The sequence below is a fragment of the Miscanthus floridulus genome, chromosome 6, assembly GCF_019320115.1.
Source record: "Miscanthus floridulus cultivar M001 chromosome 6, ASM1932011v1, whole genome shotgun sequence".
In the NCBI taxonomy this organism is placed as follows: domain Eukaryota; kingdom Viridiplantae; phylum Streptophyta; class Magnoliopsida; order Poales; family Poaceae; genus Miscanthus; species Miscanthus floridulus.
The window spans coordinates 30,341,969-30,359,286 of NC_089585.1; the positions used below are offsets into that span (position 1 = coordinate 30,341,969).

Below are 17,318 nucleotides of genomic sequence, written 5' to 3' on the forward strand. Positions count from 1 at the left end.
CTTGGGATGATGATGATGATGAGAAGATGGCTCTCTTTGTCAAAAGATTTGGCAAGTTCATGGTGAAGAAGGTCTACCGTGCAAGACGAAAGAAATCTTTATTCAAGAACAAAGAAGAGTCAAGAAGGTGCTTCAAGTGTGGAAGCAAAGATCATCTTGTTGCTCAATGCCCATACAATAGCGACAATGATGATGACAACAAGAAGAACAAGAAGAAGGACAAGAGGGAAAAGAAAGAGAAGAAGGACAAGATGGCATTCAAGAAGAAGAAGGGTGGTTCATATGTAGTCACTTGGGATAGTGATGCTTCCTCAAGTGATGATGATGATGATGATAGTAATGATAACAAGACCACCAAGAAGAAGGTTCTTGCAAGCATTGCTATCAATGAGAAGCCTTCTCTCTTCGAATCTTGATCATGCTTCATGGCTAAGGCCACTAAGGTACAATCTTGTGATGATGAAAGTGATGAAGAACATGTTGATGATAATGAACATGAAAATGAAAATGATAGTGATAGTGATGATGATGAACCTACTAAGGATGAATTATTTGACATGCTAGAAGATGCTAAAGAACACTTTGTAGCCATTAGGACCTTTCACGGGCTCATAATTGTCTAACCATTTTGTTAAGTGTTGTTGTAGAAATTTTATTAGGCTATTCACCCCCCCTCTAGCCATTAGGACCTTTCACGGGTGGAACCCACATCCCAACAGGTGAGAGTGCAGGAAACTCCAGTGAGCCAAAGCGAGTTGTATCGCCTAAGCCCGCCATGGCAAAGGTGGCAAAAAAGTGGGCCATCCGATGACCAAAAAGTGTTGAACATACAGCGTCTTCCCCACGGACGGTGCCAACTGTCGGTGCCAAAAGTGACCAATAAGTAAATATTTGTAGTTTTGCCATACATTGTGATCGAAGGTGGCCTAGCACTCAATGACATAGGGTTTATACTGGTTCGGACAACGTGCCCTATGTCCAGTTTGAGTCAGTCGATGACTTTATTCCTAAGCCTAGGTGCTTAAAGTTTATAGTGATGTTACAAACGAGAAGGAGAAAGATGGGGGGTACCAGAGGTCTAGTCGGGCTCTGGTCTGAAGGGCCAAGAGTGACAGGAGCCTTGCTATGAGCTAAGTGTTTGAGCGTGTGCTCGTGGTTTGAACCTGGTGGTTCTGCTGTTGTGTGCTAGTGAACTTGATCGATCTAATGAATCTGAATCTATTGGAAGAGAGCGCATCCCCTTTTATAAATGAAGGGGATGCCTTATAAGTGAGAGGGAGAGAGCACGTATGCTACTAAGCCTTGTTGCCCATGCCGATGGGTACAGGATGATGGTAGGCGCCCACAATACTGTTGAATGTCAGATGCACGTGGGAGGTTGTGTTGTCTTCTTCGGGTATGGCAGACGTCGGCGCCTGCCACACTGTTGATACCTGGAGACATGCAAGGGGTTTTACCATGTTCACCCAGTATGGTAAATGCCGATGCCCACAACACTATTGATGCCCAGAGGCATGTGGGGGAGCCTTACCGTATGGGAGTTAATGACACCCATAATACTATAGGGGAAAATGTCAGCGCCTACAACACTGCTTGGGTTCTGTCGTGCTAGGAGGGTCATAGGGTACTACCTAGCAGGTGCACAGGGTACGGTCCCTGGTATTGCAGTTTGACTCATGCGCCCTGCCTTACTTTCTTTGTTCGTTCCCTAGTCCTTACCGAGCGGGCGTCCCCGGTTGGTTAGTCCCAGTCAGCTCTGAACGCGCCAGTTGGAGAAGAGTAGTGAGCAGGGGTTTGGTGCATCCCCAGTCGAAGACGTGGGTCAGAGTCGGAAGTAGTGCTTTTGCAGGCCTTCCAGTCAGAGAGGCTATCCGGAGGTGGGCTAGAGACCGAAGCGAGTGCTCTGGTCGGAGAGGTGGGCCGGAGTCGGAAAACAGGCACCGTTCCTCCTCGGCCAGATCTTCCGGTCGGTGATTGGATCGCCCTTCTAGCCTATCATTTAGGTAATTAGGCCGGCCCATGAGTTGCGTCTTTGTTTGCAACGTTGCCTGCTAGGCCTAGCCTTTGTTGGGAAGCTAGTCCATGAGGGACCACAGGTTTATGAACCTGACAAAATGTCATTACCACTAGAATTCCACTGAGCCAGAGATGCTTGACCACTCATGTGTTTAGAATTTAGTCAACTAAGAGCCAGTTGTCATGTGTAAGAATAAGTCACTACTCTTCATGCCTGGTGTGACCTCTACTATTGTAGGCATTTATAGTTTCTGGTAGGTAAGAATCAAAGTGTTAGCTTGTAGTGGATGCAGTCATCACTGATCCCTGACAGTAAATTGCGGCAATGGTCTCACAGTTTGTGTTCAGCCAAATACACGACCTTTATTTTTATCGAAAAACTAATGTGTCAGTTGAGGTTTATGGTTTTTGACCATCAAGTAATGGCAAAAAGAGATGGTTATCGAAAACCTATGAAGCATCATTCGGCCCTTTTTTCTTCCTGGCAGAAGCGAATGGGGGTTCTCTTATTGGTGAAAGGAAAATTTTATCTTGAATTGACCTTTCAGTTTTCAAAGTTGTTAGATGTATCCATTGCTTTGAAATTGTGTTATGGCCTTTTTTGTTGGGAAAGGAGTCAACAAAACTATATGGTTTTTGACTATCTTAAGATTTACTGTAAAATGCTTGTAAGAAAAGGGCGCTAATGTAATAACAAATTCACAAGCAAAAATCATGGGTGTGAGGTTGTGTGTTGTAAGGGTTCTGGACCCCTCTTTCTTCTTAATACAAAGATACACAACTCTCCTGCGTGTTTGAGAAAAAAAAGATTTACTATAAAATGCATCCAAAGATAACTGTTGTCAAATGGTTTGATAATTATTTTTTGCATGATGGTCCTTGACAAGGCGTTTCCTTTTTTATGATTAAGAATGAAGATACAAGAGACATGCCTTTCTAGCAACAAAAGCTCCACATTCAGTGGAATATAACTTTAGTGAATACATTGATCATGGAAATGCTAACACATTCCAAGGAAATGAGGAATAGACAAAAGCATATGTTCTTTTAAAAGACAAGCTATAATCAAACTCGCTAATACTATTTTCATTGTAAATCAGAATTAATTTTGTAGTTATATTCTATCTACTAACATTCTAGCACTTTGTTCTTGCACTTCCATTTTTGGTTGCCCTTTGCCAATCATATCTTATTTGAGTATCATCACAATGACAAAACCAGTCAGCCTTCCGAAAACAATACTAACATCAGTTTGCTAAAAATGTAGGCCCCGTTTTCAGTAAGACACTCTCCTCGCGGGAATTTTTTGCACCAGGACACTAAATCTCTGATCTATCAGTGTGGTTGTGTAGGGGACCTAATACTAGGATACCCAATGAGGTGGAGATAATAACCATCAAACGCTGATGCTTCCAAACAGACAAAAACACAACTACGCTTCTTGCCCGAAAGACTAAAGATTGGCTCCGCCTCGCCCTGACGTCCCGGGCTTGGCTCCGCCTTGCCCAATGTCTGAGGGTAGGCTCCACCTCGCCTGACGTCTAGGGGCAAGCTCTACCTCGCTCGACGTCAGAGGGTAGGGCTCTGCCTCGCCTGAAAAATCTGGGCTGGGTCTGTCTCACCCGACGTCAGAGGGCAGGCTCTGGCCTACCCGACGTTCTGAGCTGGCTCTGCCTCATCCAACGTCTGAGGGTAGGCTCTGCCTCTCCTGATGTCAGAGGGTAGGCTCCACCTCGCCCAACGTTTGGGGGCAAGCTCTGCCTCACTCGACCTCTGAGGACTAGGCTCTGCCTCGCCCAATGACTGAGGGCTAGCTCTGCCTCCCCCAACGTCCTAGGGCTGGCTCTACCTCACCCGACGACTGCACCCTACTCCTTCATAATGATGAGCATAGGGTAAGACAGGACATCCGAGTCAACTGCAGTACCGAGGACCCTGAACTATACGCCTGTAGGAAAGTACCATCAGGATACGACAGGATGGGCGCTTTAAGCCCTTCCAGGCATTACCGAGCCTAAACAGTGTTGTAGGCGCTGACTTTTATCTTACAGTGTTGTGGGCGCCGCCATCAGCCCTCAGACACGGATCCTAACATAAGCATACGACAACCACTACGATCCGGGAGGGAACTCACATCATCTACAGTACAGACGTATGGTCACTTCCCCGTCTGCTCCCCATTGGGTCACGGCTTGGCACCTTGGCACGCCGCATCGTTTGCCAGAGTAGGATGGGATGCGACCACTTGCTGAACAAAGCTAGAGCATGGCCCTATCAGGATCGATGAACTTGCTATCCCTAGCACCATCTATCATGTCAGCAGGGCAGGCTCAAGGGAAAAGGAAGACCCGGCACCTTCAAAAGACCTTCTCTACCTCTAGTTTTTCCTCTTTCTCCCATCTGTAGTCCCTGCTCCCCCTTGATCTATAAAAGGGAGGACAGGACACCCCACTAGAGGGATGGATCAAATCCAATACACAATGCATCACATAACACACAACTGAGCAGCAACCGAGCTATCGACATCCTTTCGACCTTTCCATCAGAGACTTGGGACTTGTCCCTCTCTCGACCATTTGTACCCCCTAACTATGAACCTTTTTTTAGTGCTAATAACATGAGCAGTAGGCAAACTAGACGTAGGGACATTCTACCTGAACCAATATAAACCTTGTGCCCTTTAGTACATCATCTAGGCCTAACACGCAACAAATATAAATTTACTAGGCTAGTGTTTATTCAGAACACCGATAGTTGACGTGCCAGGTAGAGGACCTTTGTGCATTCCACTTTAGGCCATGGATGGCTAGCCATGGCATCAGCTGGGTCCTAGGCGCACACATGTGCCTCAGGGAACCTAGACTTCATCATCACAGTGGGAGGAGAGTTGACATTGGCTCACGCCACCATCCAATCTCTCCCCTTCATTCGGTCTCAACCACAAGAGGCTTGAGTGCCAGCTCGGTGTCTCCCTTAGACCCCAGCAGTCTAGGGAGGACCAGTGCCTCCTCACCCTCTCCAACACCAATGACATGACACGGTCTTCCGGAGGAGGGTCCCTCTCTCTGGAACACCACATACGGAGCGGCCTGACAGTGCTTCCGTTTGGTCTCTACAATGCTGCAGCGACCATTAGCCACCTTGTGGTATGACGCATGGTTTTGCCACCCGTGAACAATGAGTTTGTGGGGGTGATCAAACACATCATGGAATCCCTCCACAACCTCCTCACAGAGGGCCCGGGGTCATTCTCTGGCTCTGACTCCATCAGGGAAAGCATCCCCACGGAGGAGGCTACCCCGGTGGGCAACCTCAGTGACAAAACCGAAGGGGAGACAGCCGCCCCACCTCATATGGGCGTGGAGCAGCTGAAAGCCCAAAAGTGAGAGATCGAGGAAGCCGGAATCTAGCTTGTGTAGGAGTGTGTGGAGCTCGATTAAGAGATTGAATGCCACAGAGACGGTGGGCACGCACGTCCCATGGCCCGCGATGTAAACTGGAGGATCATTGCCGATGATGAAGCCCTTCCTTGCTTTGCTTTGGTGAGCCAGAACATTGCCGTCACGCTAGCCTTGCTCCATGGCCTTCTAGAGGCCATGATGCCCGAGGATCATCAGGCCCACAGCGAGATTCGCATGCTACTTGAGCATGTGGCGGCACAGCAGACTGAGAGCTCATTGTCTCGATGACACAAACTCGACGCCAGTCAGTGCACAACCTTGACGTGCCCCGGTAGGGACACGTCAGTCCACTAGACACCATCGGGTGGTAGGCAGCGCACCGCGGTCCCGGTGCATCAGCATCTCGGCCACAACCGCGACGCACACAGCACCCTCGACGCCCACAGACACACCTACGATGACCTGAGAGAAGGAGCCCACCACGGCTATCACCCTTGTCATGGCGGACGCTATGACAGCGGCAAGGACCGGAGCCCAAGCCCCGGCCTACCGGGCCCTCAGGCCTTCAGTCAGCACATCCTCAATGTTGCTTTCCCACCAAGGTACCGGCCGCCTACCAATATCCCAAAATACTCTAGGGAGACAAATCCTAGACTTTGGCTCGAAGACTATTGGCTTGCCTACCAAGCCGGTGGTGCAGATAATGATGACTTCATTATCCGCAACCTTCCACTGTTCTTAGTCGATTCGGTATGAGCATGGTTGGAACACCTGTCATCCAACGTGGTCCAGAGTTGGGTAGATCTGAAGGAGATCTTTATGGGAAATTTCTACGGCACATACAAGCACCCTGGGAACCCATCAAACCTCAAGAACTGCCATTAGAAGACCGGTGAGACCCTCCGTGGGTACATCCGGCGCTTCTCCCGATAGTGCAACGAGCTCCCTAATGTCGCCGACGTCGATGTTATAGGAGCCTTCCTGTCTGGGACTACCTGCGAGTCTTTGCTTCATAAGCTAGGACGCAAGGGCCCGCGAACCACCAAGTAACTCCTAGACATCGCCATCAACCATGACTTAGGAGAAGAAGCAGTAGGAGCAATCTTGAATCATCTTGAAGGCAAGGCAAGGCAGGACGAGGGCGCCGAATGAAGGCACCTCTAATCGTTCTGCCAAAATGAAGAACAAGAAGTAATAGCGCGAGGACTCGCTTGTGGCCGCTGCTGACTGCAAGGGTGGTCGGAAGCCCACGGAGGGCACTCCGAACCACTTCGAGAAACTACTCGAGGGGCCATGTCCAAACCATGCCTTCCCGGTTAAGCATCTGCTCAAGGACTGTAGCCTCATGCGGCGGTTCTTGTCCGGAGGCTCCAACAAAGGGGAGCATAGAAAGGACCCTACCCAAACTAGTGGACAACGCCGAGGAGAAGGATGATGGCTTTCCAACATCGGATGACTGCCTTATGATCTACGGAAGGATCAGTAGCCCATGACTCCAAACGTCGTTAGAAGGTCTCACGCCGCGAGGTCTACACAGCCGAACCGACGACACCTCACTTCCTCCGGTGGTCAAAGTCCGCCATTACCTTCGATCGAACCGACCATCTAGATAGTGTCCCACACCTAGGGAGATATCCGCTAGTGGTTGACTCGATCATCGGCCCAAAGCAACTCACCAAAGTACTAATGGATGGAGGCAGCGGCCTCAACATCATGTATGCCAAGACACTCGACGAGATGGGCGTCGACCGGACCCGCCTTCGCCCAACCCGAGCACCTTTCCATGGCATCGTGCTCGGGAAGAAGGCCATGCCACTTAGGAAGATCGATCTACTCATTACCTTTGGGGATTAGTTTCAATTATAGGACTAAGACCCTCACCTTCAAGGTGGTTGGGTTCCCTAGAACCTTCCACGCCATCCTAGGACGTCCATGCTACCTGAAGTTTATGGCTGTCCCTAACTACACTTACCTCAATCTAAAGATGTCGAGCCCCCACAGGGTCATCACCGTCGGCACCTCCTTCCAATGCGCCAATGAGTGTGAGGTCGAGTGCTGCGGTCACACCACAGTAATCATCGCCTCTGGGGAGCTCACCATCCTCAAGGAGGAGCTTAGCAAAGAAGCGCCCAATGCCAAGAAGTTGATCAGGTCATTCGAGTCGACAGAGGGCTCTAAAGAAGTCCTCGTAGACCCTAGGAGCACCGAGGGCAAACTAGTACACATTGGTACCATGCTTTCCTCTGAATAGGAAAGCGTGCTCATCGACTTCCTCCGCGACAACAAAGACATCTTTGCATGGAAACCCTCAGATATGACATGCATCCCAAGGGAGGTCGCTGAGCATACCTTGAAGATCCACCAAGGCTCCATGCTGGTGAAGCAACGCCTATGTCACTTCGATGAGGAGGAACGTAGGGCCATCGATGAAGAGATAGCAAAACTATTGGCTGCTAGATTCATCAAGGAAGTATACCACCCAGAGTGGTTAGCTAATCCTGTTCTAGTACGAAAGAAGAGTGGGAAATGGAGGATGTGTGTAGACTATACGGGTCTCAACAAGGCATGCCCAAAGGATCTATTTCCTTTGCTGTGCATAGACCAAATAGTCGACTCTACCTTGGGGTGCGAAACTGTCTACTTCCTTGATGTGTACTCTGGGTTCCATCAAATCACGATGAAAGATTCCTACTAGCTCGTGACATCTTTCATCACCCCCTTTGGAGTGTTATACTATGTTTCAATGCCGTTTGGTCTAAAGAATGTTGGGGCTACATACCAGCGCTGTATGCTCAAATGCTTTGGAGACCTCATCGGGCAGACTATTAAGGCCTACATTGATGACATCATAGTTAAGTCCAAATAGGCTGACCACCTCGTTGCCGATCTTGAGCGGACCTTTGCAAAACTCTGAGCGAATGGCATCAAACTCAATCCCAAGAAGTGTGTTTTTAGGGTCTCGAGGGGCATGCTGCTCAGCTTCATCATCTCTGAGCATGGCATCGAAGCCAACCCAGAGAAAATCTTAGCTGTCATAAGGATGGGCCTGATTTAGAACATAAAGGGGGTTCAGCGAGTCACAGGGTGCCTCGCCGCACTCAGCGGATTCATCTCGCGCCTCGGTGAATGAGGTCTCCCCCTTTATCACCTCCTGAAAAAAGCCAACCACTTCGAGTGGACATTCGAGGCCTAGGAGGCACTTGACATGGTCAAACTGCTTCTAACAAGGGCCCCGATCTTGGTTCCTCCAAGCGACAAAGAATCCCTCCTGCTATACATAGCAACCACCACGCAAGTGGTCAGCGCCGCCCTGGTAGTAGAGCGGGAGAAAGAGGGGCACGCCCTCAAGGTGCAACGCCCTGTGTACTTCATCAGCGAGGTACTATCCAACTCTAAAACTCGCTACTCTCAAATCCAGAAGCTCTTGTACATCATCCTCATCACCAAGAGGAAGCTACGCCACTACTTCGAGTCACACTCGGTGATGGTTGTGATGTCGTTCCCCCTTGGACAAGGTCATCCAAAGCCTGGACGCCATGGGAAGAACTACAAAGTGGGCACTCGAGTTGATGGATCAGGGCATTATGTATGCCTCTCGGGCGGCGATCAAGTCCTAGGTGTTGGCTGACTTCATCGCGGAATGGACCGAGGTCCAAACACCACCGGCGGTCATCGATCAAGAGTGCTGGATGATGTACTTTGATGGATCACTGATGAAGAAGGGTGTTGGTGCAGGACTGGTCTTCGTATCACCCCTTAGGGTATGCATGAGGTACATGGTTCATCTCCATTTCCCCTCAGCCAATAATGTGTCTGAGTATGAAGCACTCATCAATGGCCTACGCATCGCCATCGAGTTGGGCATCCGACACCTCGACATTCGAGACAACTCTTAGCTGGTCGTCAACCAAGTCATGAAGGAGTCAAGCTATCACGACGCCAAGATGGTTGCGTATTGCCAAGAAGTCCAATGGCTGGAGGACAAATTCGACGACCTCGAACTCAATCACATCCCAAGACGCGTCAACGAGGCAGCCGACATGCTTGCAAAGGCGCATTCGGCCAAGAGCCAGTGCCAACAGGTGTCTTCACCAGCTACCAACATAAGTCATCGGTGCGCTATGAAGGGTCGGAGCAGGCCAATGACGGTCCATTCGATCTAGCTTTGGGGGCTAACCAACCAATGGCTCCGTCTGGCCTAAAGGTCATGGAGCTTGAAGAGGACCCAGCAACAGAGCCTGACCCTTTGGTCGACTAGAGAACACTCCACCTCAACTACCTCCTCCATGACACCCTGCCAATGGAAAAGATGGAAGCTCGATAGCTCACACGTAGTGCCAAGTCCTTTGTTCTTGTAGAGAGCAAACTCCACAAACAGAGTCACACCAAGATCATGCAGCTCTACATCCCCATCGAACAGGGGAAGCATTTGCTGAGCGATATCCACGGTGGGGTCTATGGTCACCACACCACGCCTAGAACCTTGGTTGGGAATGCATTCCAACAGGGCTTCTACTGGCCCACTACAGTAGCCGACGCCGAGCAGATCATGTGCACCTACAAAGGGTGTTAGTACTATGCTCGGTAAACTCACCTCCTAGCCCAGGCACTCTAGATGATCCCCATCATGTGGCCCTTCATAGTTTGGGGGATTGATCTAGTTGGACCTCTCAAGAAGGTGCCCGAGGGCTACACCCACTTGCTTGTCACCATAGACAAGTTTACAAAGTGGATAGAAGCTCGGCCAATCTCCATGATCAAATCCGAGCAAGTCTTGCTGTTCTTCCTTGACATCATCCATCGCTTTGGTGTACCAAACTCCATCATTACAGAGAATGGCACATAGTTCACTAGCAAAAAGTTCCTTCGATTCTACGATGAAAACCACATCTGGGTCGATTGGGCCGTCGTCGCGCACTCCCGAACAAACGGGCAGGTCGAGCGCGCAAATGGCATGCTCCTATAGGGCCTCAAGCCTAGGATCTTCAACCTAGTTGAACAAATTTAGCGCACGCTGGGTCGCCGAGCTCCCCAGTGGTGCTTTGGAGCCTAAGGACAACTCCCAGCCGAGCCACCGGCTACATGTCTTTCTTAATGGTCTATGGTTCTGAGGCCGTCATCCCAAGTGACCTCGACTATGGAGCACCTAAGGATCAGAGCATACGACTGAACAGGGAGCTGAGGCATCCCACGAAGACACCATGGACCAGTTAGACGAAGCCCATGACTGTCGCCCTCCTCCTGCTCGGCCAAGTATTAGCAGGCGTTGTGACGGTACCACAGCCGATGGGTATGGAAGCGAGTCCTTCAACATCGGGGACCTAGTTCTCCTACCTCGTATAGAGCAACAAGGACCACCACAAGCTCTCCCCACCCTAGGAGGGGTCGTACGTTGTCGTGGAAGTACTCTGGCCTAGGCACCTATAAGTTGAAAACCATCGACGGTGAGGTCTTCACCAACGCCTGAAACATTGAGCAGCTACGTTGTTTTTACCCCTAAATAAACGCATACTTTCTCTTATCAGTTTTGTCATCAAAATCCCTGATCTTTCATGATGTCTGACCCCTGCAATTGCTGAGGGATAGGACCTCACTCAGGGGGCTGGTATGAGTATGTTTATCTTACAAACATTCTCTGTGTTTTCCTCTCTTTTCTTATGGTAAGTCCTAAGGGCTAGGATTTTAGGAACAAACTCTGAGTATAACTGGTAGGACTACGGGAAACCCATGCCCTAGCGGCTACAATCTCCTTGCTCACCAGCATGATCAAAATTGGCTCGCCCGCACTCCAAGCTTTTTGTGACCTTAACTACGAGAAGGGTCAGAAGGCACTGAACCTCTTTTACAAAAAAAGAGGGAGAAGAGCTAAAAAGTTGTTTGCCGTAGCGAAATTTAAGAACTTGTTTATTTTTGCACAAATTCATTGCTTACAAAGTGATTTCATCATGAAAAGGGACTGATGTATTCATGAATACAAAAGACTGTTCCCACGGGAGCTCCCCTTGCAACTTAAATGATTACATTTTCTGACCAGTTCTACTCTAAATACTACTACGGTTGTCGCGTCATGCTCTCCATCAGCAATGTCCTATCACTCCATAGGATCCCTGAGGGTGCCATCGTCTACAACATCGAGCACCACATCGGTGATTGTGGCACCTTTGCTGGGGCGTCCAGGGACTACGCCATCATGATCAGCCGTAACCCTGATAATGGCACCTAGACTGGGGGGCGCTCCCCACCGAAGAATGGCCACCATGGATAATGGATATCTCTAACATCTCATCAAGCTTCATGAACTGGCCGATCTGAGCTGCTGCAAGGGTGAAACCCCCCATCAATGCAGTCCTAGGTGGCTTCCCCACCAACAAGGCTCGCTCGGAGAAGATTCACCTGGAAGAGGTCCCCGTATGGCTCCATCTTGACAAAGGCCTCGTGGACGACGACAAAGCCGACGACGCTTAGCACCATCTAGTACACCTTCTCCTCCAGTGGAAGCTGGCCCCTTCTCGGCGAAGGCGGCCAGCACCATCTCATCTACGTTGGATGACCTCTAGCTCGACATCACGCTCTGGATTCATGAACGGATCTATGAGTTCTCCTCTCCCTCGCATTACCCTCTCTCACTTAGAAACCACCATGACATGCGAACATGCTCAGTGAATAGGAAGAAGGAGGGGAGGCGGTAGCTTAGGAATAGGCAGAGGAATGGGATGAGAACTCCTCTCCCTCCCCCTATTTAAGGAGGAGACGCAATAGATGGAGAAAGGCGAAAGGTTGGGACAAAAAACCCTCTCCCTTCCCCTATTCAATGCAGATGGGAATTCAATGCTGATGGGAATTCGAGATGACATGTCTAGACCAACGGGACATGCCTTGCTCAACTGAGATGGTGCCTGGTCAAATAGGATGTGGCTTGGGCATGGCCCACCACTACCACATGTTGGGCATGAGAAACAAGGCGCACCCTACATGCAGGTGACTCTCTGCTTCCCTAGGCAGGACCTAGAAGGACCCAATGATAGAACCTCCATCAAGGGGAGCCCAACGGGCCTCCTAGGTCGATCGGACGGCCTAGGCGAATGCCAAATGAACAGGCCACCAAAAGATAAGCACCCTTGTTTACTTACTTTGCGTGTCAATTTTACTACCAAGCCTCCGACCCCAGCAATGGTAGGGGCGCAGACATCACTCGGGGGCTATCGAGAGTGTCTACTCGTTTAGACATTCTCTTTCGCTCAACCCCTCCTTACATTAAAAACCGGAGGCACGATGTGTGGGTGTAAACTTTAAGTAAAACTAGGACGAACCGCTAGACCCTACATCCTAGCGGCTACGGCATTTTTTTTGTACAACAACGTAATCTAATTCTTTGTCCCCGCACCCCTAGCTTTAGCATCCGCCTTCTCAATAAGGGTTCAGAGGGGTCTACCTATGGAATCTCCTTCAAGGAGAGGTTGTCAGGTCACCTAAGTCAATCGAACAGCTCGTATCACCGCCGAGAGACAAAAACAAAAAACAATTGTGATACTCGTGCAGGTTGCACCGGCCTCGTCGCAAACTGCTAGACTCGAAACCCCTCACGGACATGTCCGGTAAGAACTTTCAGCACTTATGCCACCAAGGTAACATCACTGACCCTCGCTTTCATTTCCATTACATCGTACATATATTCAAGCGTTGCATATGCGATTGCCGCATCTCAAACGCTTCGCGTCATGTCACGAAGCGGTAGTCGCCTCATTTGATATGAGCGGCAACTGACCGAGGTTCAAAGGTTGGCCCACGAAGGGCTTGAGGCTACCTCGCGTCAAACAGAGCCAGGGGAGAAAAATCGAGATGAGCCCCAACGGCCTTGCCCAACCCCGCTCAGAAGCGAACAAGGACATCTCGACCTTTCTCATTCGATTCTAACCTCGAGCCAAACCCACAGAATCTCCATCGAGGAGAGGCCAATGGGCCACCTAAGCCTATCGAATGGCTCGGGCATCTGCCGGGAGGCAGGTTAAGAAGTAGTGGAATGCCACATGATGGACCCGGATTCCACACGAACATGCCCGTTAGCGAGCTCATTGAGCGCGACACTCGAGCCGTCGAGGCAAGCGTCGTTAGCTCAGCTCCTCCGGTTGTAGAAACCGAGGACAGGGTGATGCGTGAAACACGACCGACCCCTATCAAACCCCAAGGGGGCTCGAGCTGCCTAATCCTACATCAAGAGACCGAGGTTCGAAGGCTGGCCCGTGAAGGGCCCGAGGTTGCCTCGCGTCGAACAAGAGCTAGGGGAGAAAACACAGATGAGCCTCAGCGGCCTTCGCCCAACCCACATAAAGGCGGATAGGGTCATCTCAACCTTCTAGTTCAATCCAGCCTCTAGCTGAGCCAATAGAATCCCCATTGAGGGGGAATCTGTTGGAAGGCGGGTTAAGGAGCAACGAAATGCCACTCGAGGGCTTTGCCGACCCTGTCATGAGCGATGGGACCAGATTCTATTCGAACATCCCCATTAGCGAGCTCATCAAGCACGTCACTCGAGCCATCGAGGCAAGTGACATCGCCTCAACCCCTCCAGTTGCAAAAACCGCGGACGAGGCGACAGTCACAAAACGGGCTTACCCTAGACGAATCCCCATGAACGAGATACCAGGGTTCCCTTTAAACTATCCAGTTACCAAAACATCAAATCTCACGGCCATACCCATGAAGGGTCCAAATTACCCCCTGGACAATTCTATCCGACTCACCCGTGGGCTACACCCGACGGGTGCGCTCGCGCGCACCCTTTGGCGAATCAAAATACCCCCCCGGGGTGATTCTATTTGAATCGCCCGGGGGCTCGAGGGCTACACCCGATGGGTGCACTCACGTGCACCCTCTAGGGAACGAAATACCCCCCGGACGATTCTATCCGAATCACCCGGGGGCTCGGGGGCTACACCCATCGGGTGTGCTCGCGCACACCCTCTGACAAGTCAAATCACCCCCAGGCGATTATATCCGAATCACTCGGGGACTCAAGGGCTACTGTCAGGGACCTAATACTGGGGTACCCAATGAGGTAGATCTAATAACCATCAAACGCTAATGCTTCTGAATAGATAAAAATGCAGCTACGCTTCTTGCCCGAACGACTGAAGATTAGCTCCGCCTCACCCGACGTGCCAGGCTGGCTCCGCCTTGCCCAACGTCTGAGGGTAGGCTCCGCCTTGCCCGACGTCTAGGGGCAAGCTCCACCTCGCTCGATGTTCCGGGCTGGGTCCGCCACGCCCGACGTCTGAGGGCAGGCTCCGCCTCGCTCGACGTCCGAGGGCAGGGCTCCGCCTCGCTCGATGTCCGAGGCAGGCTCCACCTAGCCCAACATTCGAGGGCAGGGCTCCGCCTCGCCTGACCCCCGAGGATTGGCCTCTGCCTCGCCCGACCTCCTAGGACTAGGCTCTGCCACGCCTGACGATCCAAGATAGGCTCCGCCTCGCCCTACGACTGCACCCTGCTCCTTCATAATGGCGAGCACAGGGTAAGACAGGACATCTAAGTCAACTGCAGTACCGAGTACCATACCCTGCACGCCTGCAGGAAAGTACCATCAGGATACGACGGGACGGGCGCTTTAAGCCCTTCTAGGCATGATAGAGCCCGAACAGTGTTGTAGGCGCCGACTTTTGTCTTATAGTGTTGTGGGCGCCGCCATCAGCCCTCGGACATGGATCCTGACATAAGCATACGACAACCTCTACAATCTGGGAGGGAACTCACATCATCTACAGTACGGACGTATGGTCACTTCCCTGTCTGCTCCCCGTTGGGTCACGGCTCGGCACCCTGGCACGCCGCACCGTCCGCCGGAGTAGGATGGGACGCGACCACTTGCTGAACGAAGCCAGAGCACGGCTTATCAGGATCGACGAACTTGCTATCCCTGGCACCGTCTGCCATGTCAGTAGGGCAGGCTCAAGGGGAAAAGGAAGACCTGGCACCTTCGAAGGACCTTCTCTACCTCTGGTTTTTTTCTCTTTCTCCCATCTGTAGTTCCTGCTCCCCCTTGGTCTATAAAAGGGAGGGCAGGGCACCCCACTAGAGGGATGGATCAAATCCAACACACAACACATCACACAACACACAGCTGAGCAACAACCGAGCTCTCGGCATCCTTTCGACCTTTCCATAAGAGACTTGGGACATGTCCCTCTCTCGACCGTTTGTACCCCCTACTACGAACCTTTTTTCAGTGCTAATAACACGAGCAGCAGCAAATTGGACGTAGAAACATTCTGCCCGAACCAGTATAAACCTTGTGTCCTTTAGTACACCATCCGGGCCTAACGCAGCAACAAATATAAATTTACTAGTTTGTGTTTATTCGAAACTGCCGACAAATTGGCTACGATATGGATTATACATTAATTCATTACAATGTGATGGTACTTCATGGCCCATTTTCTTAATTCGCCTATAAACTTTTCTGATACCAGGGGTTGCACTTTTAGAAAACTCTGTAAATATGTTGGGCGTATGGGTGACCTAAATTTTCAAGTGCCAATTAAAGTTGTTTTTCCTTTAATTTTTGGTTCATAAAGTTCATGTCAGGGTTAGTTGCTGTGAGTTTTCAATGTGTTGTAATGTAGATAATTTTAGATATAAATATTTCCCCCAATCCCTATATTCACATTAGTACACTGACTTAATTTCTATGTAAATATGTTGTGTCAAATTCAAATATGAAGGGTTATATATCACGAGAGTATTTTTTCATGATGAATCTACTAACATCAGTCTTATGTTGTCAATGTATATGAATTTTAGCTATTGATGGTCAAAGTTAAAATAATAGTTTGACATAGGATAAAACCTAGGGCTTATATTTGGATTGGAGCTAGTATAATTTTGCTCAATGCAAATATTATGGTAATCACATAACATTTCTGCAGGCCTGGGAAGGACGTGCATATGACTATGGGATGGACAACCTCAAGAGCATGGGTTTCCCAGTAGATGACCTTAAATTTGACCCTGACCTAGTAGTGCCCTGCTGTGCACTTCTTTCATAATACCTTGAAGCACATACATCACCTCTAGTGATACAATTGCTGTGTCACAGGTCATAAGAGGTCTTGTTATTGATAAAGAGAAGGGAAACTTGGTTAAAGCTGATCGATTTGGCTACGTTAAGAGGGCCATGCATGGTACCCAGATGCTTTCCACTTGTGCTGTGAGTTATAGGTAACACATTTCGTCAAAGTTTCTGGGCTCCAGAGATGAGAACTCTAATTCATGTCTTTGAATAGTGAAATATATGGAAGAGAATTGGTGGACCTGCGGAAAGAAAGTCGATGGGAGTTCCTTAACACCCTTTTCTCTGTTTCAGAAGCTGTCATGTTCATGCAGGTTTCCTTACCTCTTCCTTTTATATGATATAGTCATTTCAATGTTTATGTGATGTGATGTCACTTGACATCTCAACTATTTAAGTCCATGTCCATCTTTCTCATTAGCATACCCAGGGAGCTAATGGTTTCTCTGTTGATTTGCAAGTGACTGAGTTATATTTTCCAGAAGCTAAGTATTTGTCTAGATTAGCTAAAGACTTGGCAAGAGTTGCAGAAATGGTACAAGTTCAGATGTGATACTATGCTAAGCAAGCCAGCTGAAATATTTTTGCTAGTAGTTTGGTGTTCTCTGCTCTTTCATCCTTGAATAACCGTGCCTTTGCCTTCTAAGGACTTGGAGTTTGGCCATATTTTACCTCACTGATTTGGAAAGTAATTTAATATATAGATGTAAGTGTAGACATGTCTCTTGATGATCTAACAACCAGATCCGTTTGTTAGTAGTGGGGTCTGTAGTAGCATCAAACAGAAGTTGGTAATACATTGGCTTTTGATTTGTCCTTGGCAGAATAAATCACAA

At 49.5% G+C, this 17,318-nt stretch overlaps 1 pseudogene; it reads left to right on the forward strand.

The window, feature by feature from the left end:
- The window catches only part of LOC136457996 (uncharacterized), a 76,097-nt pseudogene that overhangs the window by 45,105 nt on the left and 13,674 nt on the right, over window positions 1-17,318 (forward strand).